Source organism: Bos indicus, chromosome X, assembly GCF_029378745.1.
Source record: "Bos indicus isolate NIAB-ARS_2022 breed Sahiwal x Tharparkar chromosome X, NIAB-ARS_B.indTharparkar_mat_pri_1.0, whole genome shotgun sequence".
NCBI classification, from domain to species: Eukaryota; Metazoa; Chordata; class Mammalia; order Artiodactyla; family Bovidae; genus Bos; species Bos indicus.
Genome location: NC_091789.1, coordinates 95,514,944 through 95,527,580, shown reverse-complemented (window position 1 = coordinate 95,527,580; position 12,637 = coordinate 95,514,944). Strand labels below are relative to the sequence as shown.

Sequence of the window (12,637 nt, the reverse complement as noted above, 5' to 3'; positions counted from 1 at the left end):
TCCGACACTTTGCAAGCCCACGGACTGCAGCACGTCAGGCTTCCCTGTCCATCACCAACTCCTGGATCTTGGTCAAACTCGTGTTCATCGAGTCAGTGACGCCTTCCAACCTTCTCATCTTCTATCGTCACTTCTCCTCCTGTCTTCAAACTTTTCTAGCATCAGGGTCTTTTCTAGTGAGTCAGTTCGTCCCATCTGGTGGCCAAAGTATTGGAGTTTCAGCTTCAACATCAGTACTTCCAATGAACACTCAGGACTGATCTCCTTTAGGATAGACTGCTTGGATCTCCTTGCAGTCCAAGGAACTCTCAAGAGTTTTCCCCAACACCACAGTTGAAAAACATCAATCTTTGGTGCTCAGCTTTCTTTATAATCCAACTCTCACATCCATACATGACTACTGGAAAAACCATAGCTTTAACTAGATGGACCTTTGTTGAAAAAGCAATGTCTCTGCTTTTTAATATGCTGTCTAGGTTGCTCATAGCTTTTCTTCCAAGGAGCAAGGGTCTTTTAATTTCATGGCTACAGTCACCATCTGCAGTGATTTTGGAGCCCAAAAACTTAAAGTCTGTCACTGTTTCCATTGTTTCCCCATCTATTTGCCTTGAAGTGATGGAACCAGATGCCATGATCCTTGTTTTCTGAATGTTGAGTTTTAAGCCAACTTTTTCATTCTCCTATTTCACTTTCATCAAGAGGCATTTTAGTTTTTCTTTGCTTTGTGCAATAAGGTTGGTGTCATCTGAATATCTGAGCTTATTGATATTTCCCCTGGCAAATTGATTCTAGCTTGTGCTTCATCCAGCCCAGCATTCCCCATGATGTACTCTGCATATAAGTTAAATAAGCAGGGTGAGGGTGACAATATACAGCCTTGACGTACTCCTTTCCCAATCTGAAACAAGTCTGTTGTTCCATGCCTGGTTCTAACTGTTGCTTCTTGACCTGCATACAGATTTCTCAGGAGGCAGGTAAGGCGGTCTGGTATTCCCATCTCTTTCAGAATTTTACACAGTTTGTTGTGATCCACACAGTCAAAGGCTTTAGTGTAGTCAGTAAAGCAGAAGTGGGTGTTTTTCTGGGCTTCTCTTGCTTTTTCTATGATCCAATGGATGTTGGCAATTTGATCTCTCTGGTTCCTCTGCCTTTTCTAAACCCAGCTTGAATATCTGGAAGTTCACAATTCACATACTGTTGAAGCCTGGCTTGGAGAATTTTGAGCATTTCTTTGTTAGAGTGTGAGATGAGTGCAGTTGTGTGGTACTTTGAACATTCTTTGGCATTGCCTTTCTTTGGGATTTGAATGAAAACTGAATTTTTCCAGTCCTGTGGCCACTGCTGACTTTTCCAAATTTGCTGGCATGTTGAGTGCAGCATTTTCACAGCATCATCATTGAGGATTTGAAAGAGCTCAACTGGAATTCCATCACCTCCACTAGCTTTGTTGGTTGTTATGCTTCCTAAGGCCCACTTGACTTCACATTCCAGGATGTCTGGCTCTAGGTGAGTGATCACACCATTGTGGTTATCTGGGTCATGAAGATCTTTTTTGTACAGTTCTTCTGTGTATTCTTGCCACCTCTTCTTAATATCTTCTGCTTCTGTTAGATCCATACCATTTCTGTCCTTTATTGTGCCCATCTTTGCATGAAATGCTCCCATGGTGTCTCTAGTTTTCTTCAAGAGATCTCTAGTCTTTCCTATTCTATTGTTTTCCTCTATTTCTTTGTATTCATCACCAAGGAAGGCTTTCTTATCTCTTCTTGCTGTTCTTTGGAACTCTGCATTCAAATGTGTATATCTTTCCTTTTCTCCTTTGCCTTTCTCTTCTCTTCTCAGTGATCCATAGGGCTTCCTCAGAAAACCATTTTGCCTTTTTGCATTTCTTTTTCTTGGAGGTGGTCTTGATCAATGCCTCCTGTACAATGTCACGAACCTCCATCCATAGTTCTTCAGGCACTCTGTGTATCAGATCTAATCCCTTGAATCTATTTGTCACTTCCTCTGTATAATCATAAGGGATTTGATTTAGGTCATACTTGAATGGTCTAGTGGTTTTCCCTACTTTCTAGTAGGGAAAGTACTGGTACTGGTCTAGTACTTTCCGTACAAGGCAAGCTATTCACTATCACAGTAATCCAAGTCTATGCCCCAACCAACAATGCTGAAGAAGCTGAAGTTGAATGGTTCTATGAAGACCTACAAGACCTTCTAGAACTAACACCCAAAAAAGATGTCCTTTTCATTATGGGGGACTGGAATGCAAAAGTAGGAAGTCAAGAGATAGCTGGAGTAAGAGGCAAATTTGGCCTTGGAGTACAAAATGAAGCATGGCAAAGGCTAACAGAGTTTTGCCAAGAAAACGCACTGGTCATATCAAACACCCTCTTCCAACAACACAAGAGAAGACTCTACACATGGACATCACCAGATGGTCTATTGATTTCAGTATTCTGAAATCAGATTGATTATATTCTTTGCAGCCAAAGATGGAGAAGCTCTATCCAGTCAGCAAAAACAAGACTCGGAGCTGACTGCAGCTTAGATTATGAACTCCTTATTGCAAAATGCTGTTAAAATGCTCTATTGTATGTTTGCTTTCACTTTCATTATTTTCTTTTTATCTTTAATGATTCTTTGTTTTTCTTTGCATTTATCTTGTTATTTTTTAACTTATCCTGTTATTTTTTAACTTCTCAAGATGGATGGTTAGCTCACTTTCTGCCATTCTTCTTAAAATTTTATTTTTATTGAGATATAATTTATATACAACATTACTAGTTTTAGGTGTATAACATAATGTTTTGTTATTTCTATATATTTAAGAAAGATCACCACAGTATGTCTATTTAATATCTGCTACCATTCATAATTCCAAAATTTGTTTTCTTTTGATGAGTACTTTTAAGACTGACTCTCTTACTGTTCATCTGCACCCTGCAGGCCTACAAGACCTGTGCTTGCTCAGCTTCAAGACTGAAGAAAGATCCCAGAGCTCAAGACAGAGACATCAGTGGTTTAATGGATGGGGGGGATCTTAAATGTCTGAACCAAAGTCCTGGTGCGACACCTCACCATGTGTTGTGGATGGCACGCAGGATATGGCTGCAGTATTTGCTCTGGGGAAGGGGAGATGGCCAGTTATAGGCAATTAATGTCAAGTTGGCTCATTGGTTACCAGGGAAACTAGCAGAGGAGCACGCCCCTCACTGCCCCACTGATAAGAACATTTGTGTGTAGCTGGGGCTGGGGGCATGTATGTGGGAAGGTCAGTCATGTGAGTAGGGTATAGGTGAAGCAGGTACTGGTTAAGCAGGGGATGGACAGAGAGCAAGACAACAGCCATCTTGAGAGGCCTGATTGTACACTTATCAACTTTCAAGCCCAGTAGATGCCTGAAACTGCAGACAGTACTGAACTATAAATATATATAATGTTTTTTCCTGTACATAAATACCTATGTCAAAATTTAATTTATAAATTAGGCACAATAAGAGAATATCCAAGTTGCCAGCCTCACTGCTTGGGTACTTTGGGCCCATTACTAAGTAAAATAACAGTTACTTGAACACAAGCACTGTGATACTGCCACACATCATCCAGATGGCTATGAAATAATTAATGGAAGGGATACGTTCATTTTCAGGTGGGACATAACAGGACAGCAGGAGATTTCATCCCACTACCAAAAATGGTACACAATTTCAAATTTAACAATCACGTCTAGATTTTCCCAATAAACTTTACAGACTGCAGCTCAAAGCAAGTAACTGAAACTGCAGAGAATGAAACCAAAGATAAGGAAGGACTACTGTATGCAATGCAGTGTTATTAACTGTAATACAGTGTTATTAACAGTCACCATACTGTGCATTACTTCCCCATGTCATTTGTTTTACAATTGAAAGTTTGTATCTTTGGTCTCTCTGCCAACCAATGAACACTTCTCTGTATCTATCAGTTTGGCTTTTTGCTTTGCTTTGCTTTCAAATCCACATATAAGTGACATGATGTGGTATTTGTCTTTCTCTGGCTGACTTATCGGGCTTCCCAGGTGGCACTAGTGGTAATGAACCCGCCTGCTAATGCAAGTGATGTAGGAGACCTGGATTCGATTCCTGGGATGGGAAGGTCCCTGGAGGAGCGCATGACAACCCACTCCAGTACTCTTGCCTAGAGAATCCCATGGACAGAAGAGCCTGGCAGGCTACAGTCCATTGGGTCACAAAGAGTCAGACACGACTGAAGTGACTTAGCAAGCACATCTGACTTATTTCACTTAGCATTATACCCTCCAAGTCCATTCATATGGTTGCTGATACTGGATCTCCTTCTCCTTTATGGCTTAATAATAGCACATTGTATTAATATCCATTAATATCTCATTGTACACCACATCTTCTTTATCCATCCATATGTCTATGGACACTTAAGCTGCTTTCATATCTTAGCTATTGTAAATAACACTGCAATAAAAATTGGTGTGCAAATAGCTTTTTGAGTTACTATTTTCATTTTCTTCAGATAAATATCCAGAAGTGGGATTGCTGGATCAGAGGGTAGTTCTATTTTTTTTTGAAGACCTACCATCCTGTTCTCCATGGTGGCTGCACCAATTTACACTCCCACCAACAGTGCAAAAGTACTCCCTTTTCTATACATCTTTGCCAACACTTGTTATTTCTTGTCTTTTTGATAATAGCAATTCTGACAGATGTGAGTTGGTATCTTATTGTGGTTTAGATTTCCATTTCCCTGATGATTAGTGATGTTGAGCACTTTTTCATGTACCTATTGGCCAGCTCTGTGTCTTCTTTCCTCTTTTCTAATACATACATTTAAGGATAACAGTTTCACCTAATTGAGCTATCTTCCCAAGTTTGGTCTGTTACATCTCCATTTCCACCCAGTTGAATGTGCTTTATCATTTGCATCCAGATAGATGTGAAAGTGTTAGTCGCTCAGTCATATCTTACTCTTTGTGCCCCCATGGACTGTGGCCCACCAGGCTCCTCTGTCCACGGAATTTTCTAGGCAAGAATACTGGAGTAGGTACCCATGCCCTTCTCCAGGGGATCTTCCCAACTCAGGAATCGAACCCAGTCTCCTGAATTGCAGGCAGATTCTTTACCATCTGAGCCACCAGGCAAGCCACCCCAGATAGATGATACAAAGTGAAATGGGAACTAATTTACTTATGATTCAGTCACCTGACTCAGAGGGTGTAAGTTCTTGGGGTTTCAGCTAAAATTAGGGATGGTCACCACTTTTGGTTAGCTCTGAGACTTAAAGCACAGCTCAGTTTTATAGCTGTTTACTTTTACATAGACAACTCTGGATAGAAGCTGTTTTCAGTTGTAGGCTTGCTCTGCCAGTCCTGTCTTCTCCTAAGAGATCCAGTAATTACACAAAGTAATTCTTCAGCATCCTCTTCGAACCAAGCTGATTTAATGTTTTTCTTTATGTATCCCCTGAGCTTTTTAATTACTCTCGGCAGATCCACTGGTCCTTGCAACTTACTTCACATTTATCAGAATATGAAGTCTGTTATCTTCGTGTAGGTGCTGAGTATCATATGTATCACTTAGATCCATCTTATTTGTTATTTATTTAGTTCTTCTATGTTGTTATTGTGTGCACTTTATCTATCATGCCCTGAGAGAGGCCATGGCAAATCTCATACTGCTAATTTGTGTATATAAGAATCACAAGTGTTATATCATCTTGCTGCTGCTGCTGCTGCTAAGTCGCTTCAGTCGTGTCTGACTCTGTGCGACCCCATAGACGGCAGCCCACCAGGCTCCCCCGTCCCTGGGATTCTCCAGGCAAGAACACTGGAGTGGGTTGCCATTTCCTTCTCCAATGCATGAAAGAGAAAAGTGAAAGTGAAGTCGCTCAGTCATCTCCGACCCTTAGCGACCCCATGGACTGCAGCCCACCAGGCTCCTCCGTCCATGGGATTTTCCATATTCTTCTGCAATAAAATATACCCTTATTTGTATCTCTTCTTCATTCATTCTCTCCCTGTTTTAAATTGTGATTCAAATTTAATTTCTCCTTCCTTCTTTTCTTTCATGTTATTTGCATTTGTCTGGAAAATCAACTTGCCAAGGCTAGGCTATCTCCTTCATGGACCACAGACTTGTCATGGAGAAGGGGTATGTGTAACTCAATGAAGTTATGAGCCATGCTATGCATGGCCACCCTAGACAGATGGGTCATAGTGAAGAGTTCTAAAAAAATGTGGTCCACTGGAGGAGGAAATAGTGATTCACTTCAGTATTCCTGCTGAGAGATCCCCATGAACAGTATGGAAAGGTAAAAAGATATGATCCTGGAAGATGAGGCCCCAGGTCAGAAGGTGTCCATTATGCTACTGGGGAACAATGAAGGGAAATAACTAATAGCTCCAGAAAGAATGAAGCAGCTGGGCCAAAGCAGAAATGACACTCAGTTGTGGATATGTCTGGTGGTGAAATTAGTCCTATGCTGTAACAAACAATGTTGCATAGAAACCTGGAATGTTAGGTCCAGGAATCAAAGCAAACTGGACATGGTCAACCAGGAGATGCACTATGGCTGATTCATGTTGATGTTTTATAGAAACCAATGTAAAACTGTAAAGCAATCATCCTTCAACTAAAAATAAATTATTTTTTTAAAAAAAAGAAGGCAGGAGATGCAAAATTAGTCTTCGACATCTTTAGGAATCAGTGAACAAAAATGGATGAGAATGGGCAAATTTAATTCAGATGACCATTATATCTACTACTATGGGCAAAAATCTCTTAGAAACAATGCAGTAGACTTCATAGTCAACAAAAGTTTCCAAAATACAGTACTTGAGTCAACCTCAAAAATGACAAAATGATCTCAGTTTTTTTCCAAGGCAAACCCTTCAACATCATAGTAGTAGTAGTAGTAGTTATAGCAGCAGCAGCAGCAGCGGCAGCAGTGTTAATCACTCAGTCAGGTTCAACTCTTTGTGACCCTATGGACTATAGCCTGCCAGGCTCCTCTGTCCATGGAATTCTCCAGGCGAGAATACTGGAGTGTGTTACCATTCCTTTTTCCAGGGGATCTTCCCTACCCAGGGATCAAACCCTGGTCTCCCACATTGTGGGCAGATTCTTTACCATCTGAGCCACAGAGAAGACCAACATCATAGTAATCCAAGTCCCCAACCACTAATGCCAAAGAAGCTCAAGTTGACTGGTTCTATGAAGATCTACACCACCTTCTAGAACTAACACCAAAAAGATGTCCTTTTCATCACAAAGGATTAGAATGCAAAAGTTGAGAGATATTGGAATAACAAGCAAGTTATTTGTACTTGGAGTACAAAGTGAAGCAGGGCAAAACCTAACAGAGTTTTGTCAAGAGAATATGATGGTCACAGCAAACACTTTTCCAACAACACGAGAAATGACTCTTTACATGGATATCACCAGATGCTCAATAACGAAACCAGAATGATTATGTCTTTGCAGTTAAAAATGGAGAAGCTCTACACAGTCAGTAAAAAATAAGACTTAGAGCTGACTGTGGCTCAGTTCATGAGCTCCTCAGTGCAAACTTCAGGCTTAAATTGAAGAAAATAGGGACAACCACTGGGCCATTCAGGTGCAACCTAAATCAAATCCCTCATGATTATACAGTGGAAGTGAGGTGGCAAATAGATTCAAGAAAATAGTTCTGGTAGATAGAGTGGATGAAGAACTGTGGACGGAGGTTCATATCACTGTACAGGAGGCAGTGACCAAAACCATACCAAAGAAAAAGAAATGCAAGAAGGCAAAGTGGTATTCTGAGGAAACTTTACCAATAACTGAGGAAAGAAGAAAAGCAAAAGGCAAGGGAGAATGTGCAATCTATACTCAACTGAATGCAAAGTTCTACAAGGAGAGAGAAGAAGGCTTTCTTAAATGAACAATGCAAAAAAAAAAAAACAAAAACAGAGGGAAACAAATAGAATGGGAAAGACTAGATAGAGATTTATTCAAGAAAAATGGAGATATCAAGGGACCATTTCCTGCAAGGATGGGCACTAAAGGACAGAAATGGTAAGAATCTAACAGAAACAGAAGAGATTAAGAAGAGGTGGCAAGAATACACAGAAGAACTATGTAAGAAAAGTCTTAATTACCTGGATAAACACGATGGTATGGTCACTTACCTAAAGCTGGACTTCCTGGAGTATGAAGTAAACTGGGCCTTAACAAGCATTACTAGGAACAAAGCTAGTGGAAGTGACAGAATTCCAGCTGAGCTACTGAAATCCTAAAAGATGACATTGTTAAAGTGCTGCCCTCACTATGTCAGCAAATTTGGAAAACTCAGCAGTGGCCAAAGGACTGGAAAAAGTCAGTTTTCATTCCAATCTCAAAGAAGGGCAATGCCAAAGAATGTTCAAACTATCATACAATTGCACTCACTTCACATGCTACCAAGTTATGCTCATCAAACTAGGCTTTAATAGTATGTGAATCTAGAACTTCCAGATGTACAAGCTGGTTTTAGAAAAGGTAGAGGAACCAGACATCAAATTGCCGATATTCATTTGATCATAGAGAAAGGAAGGAAATTCCAGAAAAAAAAGACACCTATTTCTGCTTCATTGACTATACTAAAGCCTTTGACTGTGTGGATCACAACAAACTGGAAAATTCTCAAAACTGAGAGTATTGTACCATCTTCCTTGTCTCCTGAGAAGCCTGTATGCAGATCAAGAACTAACAGTTAGAACCTTACATGGAACAACTGAATGATTCAAAATTGGGAAAGGAATATGACAAGGCTGTATATTGTCACCTTGCTTACTTAAGTTGTATGCAGTATACGTCATGGGAAATGCCAGCCTGGATGAAACACAGGCTGGAGTCAACATGGCTGGGAGAAATATTAACAACTTCAGATATGCAGATGATACCACTCTAATGGTAGAAAGTGAAGAGGAACTAAAGAGCCTCTTGATGAGGGTGAAAGAGGAGAGTGAAAAAGCTGGCTTGAAACTCAACATGAAAAAACAACAACAACAACTAAGATCATGGTATCCAGTTCCATGTTTTCATGGCAAATATAAGGGGAAAAAGTGGAAACAGCGACAATTTTTCTTTTCTTGGGCTCCATAATCACTGCAAGTGGTGACTGGAGCCATGAAATTAAAAGACGCCTGCTCCTTGGAAGAAAAGCTATGACAAATCTAGACAACATATTAAAAAGCAGAGCAAAGGTCCATATAGTCAAAGATATTGTTTTTCCAGTAGTTTTCTATGGATGTGAGTGTTGGACCATAAAGAAGGCTGAGAGCTGAAGAATTGATGCTTTTGAATTGTGGTGCTGGAGAAGACTCTTGGGAGTTCCTTAAACTGCAAGGAGACCAAACCAGTCAATCCTAAAGGAAATCAACCCTGAATATTCACTGGAGGGACTGATGCTGAAGCTGAAGCTCCAATACTTTGGCCACCTGATGTGAAGAGCCAACTCATTGGAAATGACCCTGATGTTGGGAAAGATCGAAGGCAAAAGGAGAAAGAGTGGCAGAGGATGAGATGGTTGAATAGCATCACCAGCTCAATGGTCATGTGTTTGAGCAAACTCTGGGAGATGCTGAAGGACAGGGAAGCCCAGCTTGCTGCATGTGTTCATGGGGTTGCAAAGGGTTGGACACAACTTAGTGACTGAGCAATAAATGTGTGTATCTATATCTATATATACAGCACATCTTTACCCATTCATCTGTCAAAGGATATTTAGGTTGCTTCCATGTGTGACTATTGTAGATACTTGGTGCTATGAACATAGGGGTGCAGGTATCTGTTTGAATTATAGTTTTCTTCTTTTCTGGGTAGATACCTGGGAGTTGGGTTGCTGAATCATATCACAATCTATTTTTAGTGTTTTAAGGAAAATCCATAATGTTCTGCACAGTGACTGTACCAATTTACATTCCCACCAACAGTGTAGGAGGGTTCCCTTTTCTCCACAATTTCTCTACCATTTATTATTTGTAAACATTTTTATGAAGGCCATTCTGGCTGGTATATATGTACACTTCTTTAACATTCCATCTTTCTTCTTTCCATTCTGAAGCTCTAAGTTTTCTCTAGTTATATCCTTCCTTTGTGTTTGGAGAGCTTCCTTAAACCATTTTTCTAGGGATATATTTCTAACTGACTAATTATTGTAACTTTCCTTGTTTTGAGTATGTTTTTTCTTTCCCCTCATTTCTAAAGGAATGTATCTCCATATGTAAAATTTAAGGTTATGGATTCTTTTCTAAAGAACTCAAAAAATATTGGTCAAAGACACAATCTCTTAGGTACAAGATGAATAATTTCTGGTAATCTAATGTACAGCATTGTGGTTGGATTTAATAATACTTGGCATTGCAAGGAAGAGTTTGTATGTGCTGTCACCACAAAAAAGGTAATTATATGAGGTGATGGTTATGTTAATTAATTTGATTGTGTTTATCATTTCTTTATGTATATGTCAATCAATCATCATATTGTATAACCTCCAAAACAAACAGGACTTGAAAAAATGACATACCACTTCCTTATGTACTCCATGGTTTGAGACCAAAAAAAATCTACTAGAATCTGTTTTCCTCTCCAAATAACGTATCACTTCTGAGTGTTTCATTTCTTGATTATTTTCTTGGTCTTGAGCTTTCAGTAATTCAAAGTGTTGGAAAAGAATATTTTGAGTTTATCCGATTTTGAATTCTCTAATTTCCCAGAGCCTGTCGTTTTTTGGTTTTTCATTTCTTTTCCTTAAATTTGGGAAGTTTTCAGACACTGTTTTTAAAATAAAACTTTTAAAGAAAATGACATTTTATGTCTTAATATCTGTTTGGAGACCCCCAAGATAACTGAAAGTACTGCAACATGGTAGCAATATACTTATTAAAAATAAACTTTACATTTTGCAACAGTTTTTGGATTTTTAGAATTACTATAAACAGCGACAATTCTCATATTATTATCATTTTATGTTAATATGGTACATTTATCACATTAATATACTGATATTGATAATAATCATTAAACAAAGTCAATGCTTTATTCATACTGTCTCAGCTATTCTCTAATGTCCTCTTCTCTAATGTCCAAGATCCCATCCAGGATACTGACTCACATTTAGTAGTTATGACTTCTTAGGATTCTTGTGGTTATGACAGTTATGTAGATGTGATTTTTTAATGCTCTTGACAATCTGAAAATGATATAGCTATTCCCAAGTTCTCTTGCTTACTTTTAGAATGATAAGATTTTTCCCATCGCTTTGCCCTATCAGAAACAGTCAATATAAAATGGATTAATATAAAATGAGGACATACATATATCTGGGCTGATCCATGTGGATGTATGTCAGAAATCAACACAATATTGTAATTATTTTTAAATTGAAAATAAAAAACTTTTAAAATATGTTCCTGTTGACAATACTTACTTGTAAATTTATAAAATCCACTTTGACATTTATTTGGAATTTATAGACCATTCAGGGCTTCCCTGGTGGCTCAGAGGTTAAAGCGTCTGCCTGGAATGCAGGAGACCCAGGTTCGATCCCTGGGTGGGGAAGATCCCCTGGAGAAGGAAATGGCAACCCACTCCAGTACTATTGCCTGAAAAATCCCATGGACAGAGGTGCCTGGTAGGCTACAGTCCATGGGGTCGCAAAAGAGTCGGACAGGACTGAGCGACTTCACTTTCACTTTCAGAAAGTGATTATTGAAATAGTTGCATTAAAATCAGTTATGTTTGTAGATGCTTTCTATCCATTACAAGAAGCTTCTTTTCCTGCCTTCTACAATTGTAACAGAATGTTTTATAATAAGCCAATTAATTTCTCAGGCTTCTTTGGTGGATCAGAGGCAGGTTGGATCTCTAGCTTGGAGAGATCCCCTTGAGAATAAACTGCAACCCACTCCAGTATTCTTACTTGGGAAATCCCATGGGCAGAGGAGCCTTGTGGGCTACAGTCCATGGAATCACACAGAGTCAAACACAGCTGAGCAACTAAGCATGCAATATCTATGGAGCCTTTGCTGTGTACTGGTCACCCTGCCTGGGTTCTGCCAATATTATGTAGCTGCTGCTGCTGCTGCTAAGTCGCGTCCGACTCTGTGCGACCCCACAGATGGCAGGCCATCAAGCTCCCCTGTCCCTGGGATTCTCCAGGCAAGAACACTGGAGTGGGTTGCCATTTCCTTCTCCAATGCATGAAAGTGAAAAGTGAAAGTGAAGTCACTCAATCGTGTCCGACTCCTAGCGACCCCATGGACTGCAGCCTACCAGGCTCCTCCGTCCATGGGACTTTCCAGGCAAGAGTACTGGAGTGGGATGCCATCGCCTTCTCCGATATTATGTAGAGATAGACTTAAATACCGCTTCCAGTGACTCCATCTGGCCCTTGGGAGACACTTCTGGCTCCTAATCAAAAAGGGCTAAGGATTTTAAAATATTTTTTATTGTGGTAAATTTATACATAGCATGACATTCCTCTTCTAACAATTTCAAGTGTACAATTAAATGGGATTAGATTCACGATATTATAGAACTGTCACCACTCTTTTCAAAATTTTTCATCCCTTTGCAAACATCTGTTCACACTGAACAATAATCTA

At 39.6% G+C, this 12,637-nt stretch overlaps 1 non-coding gene across 1 annotated transcript; it reads left to right on the top strand.

The window, feature by feature from the left end:
• Nucleotides 1-11,519: 11,519 nt before the first annotated feature.
• Nucleotides 11,520-11,591, top strand: TRNAS-GGA (transfer RNA serine (anticodon GGA)). Its single transcript has one exon. It is a non-coding gene; the product is annotated as a tRNA-Ser (tRNA).
• The last annotated feature ends 1,046 nt before the right edge of the window (nucleotides 11,592-12,637 follow it).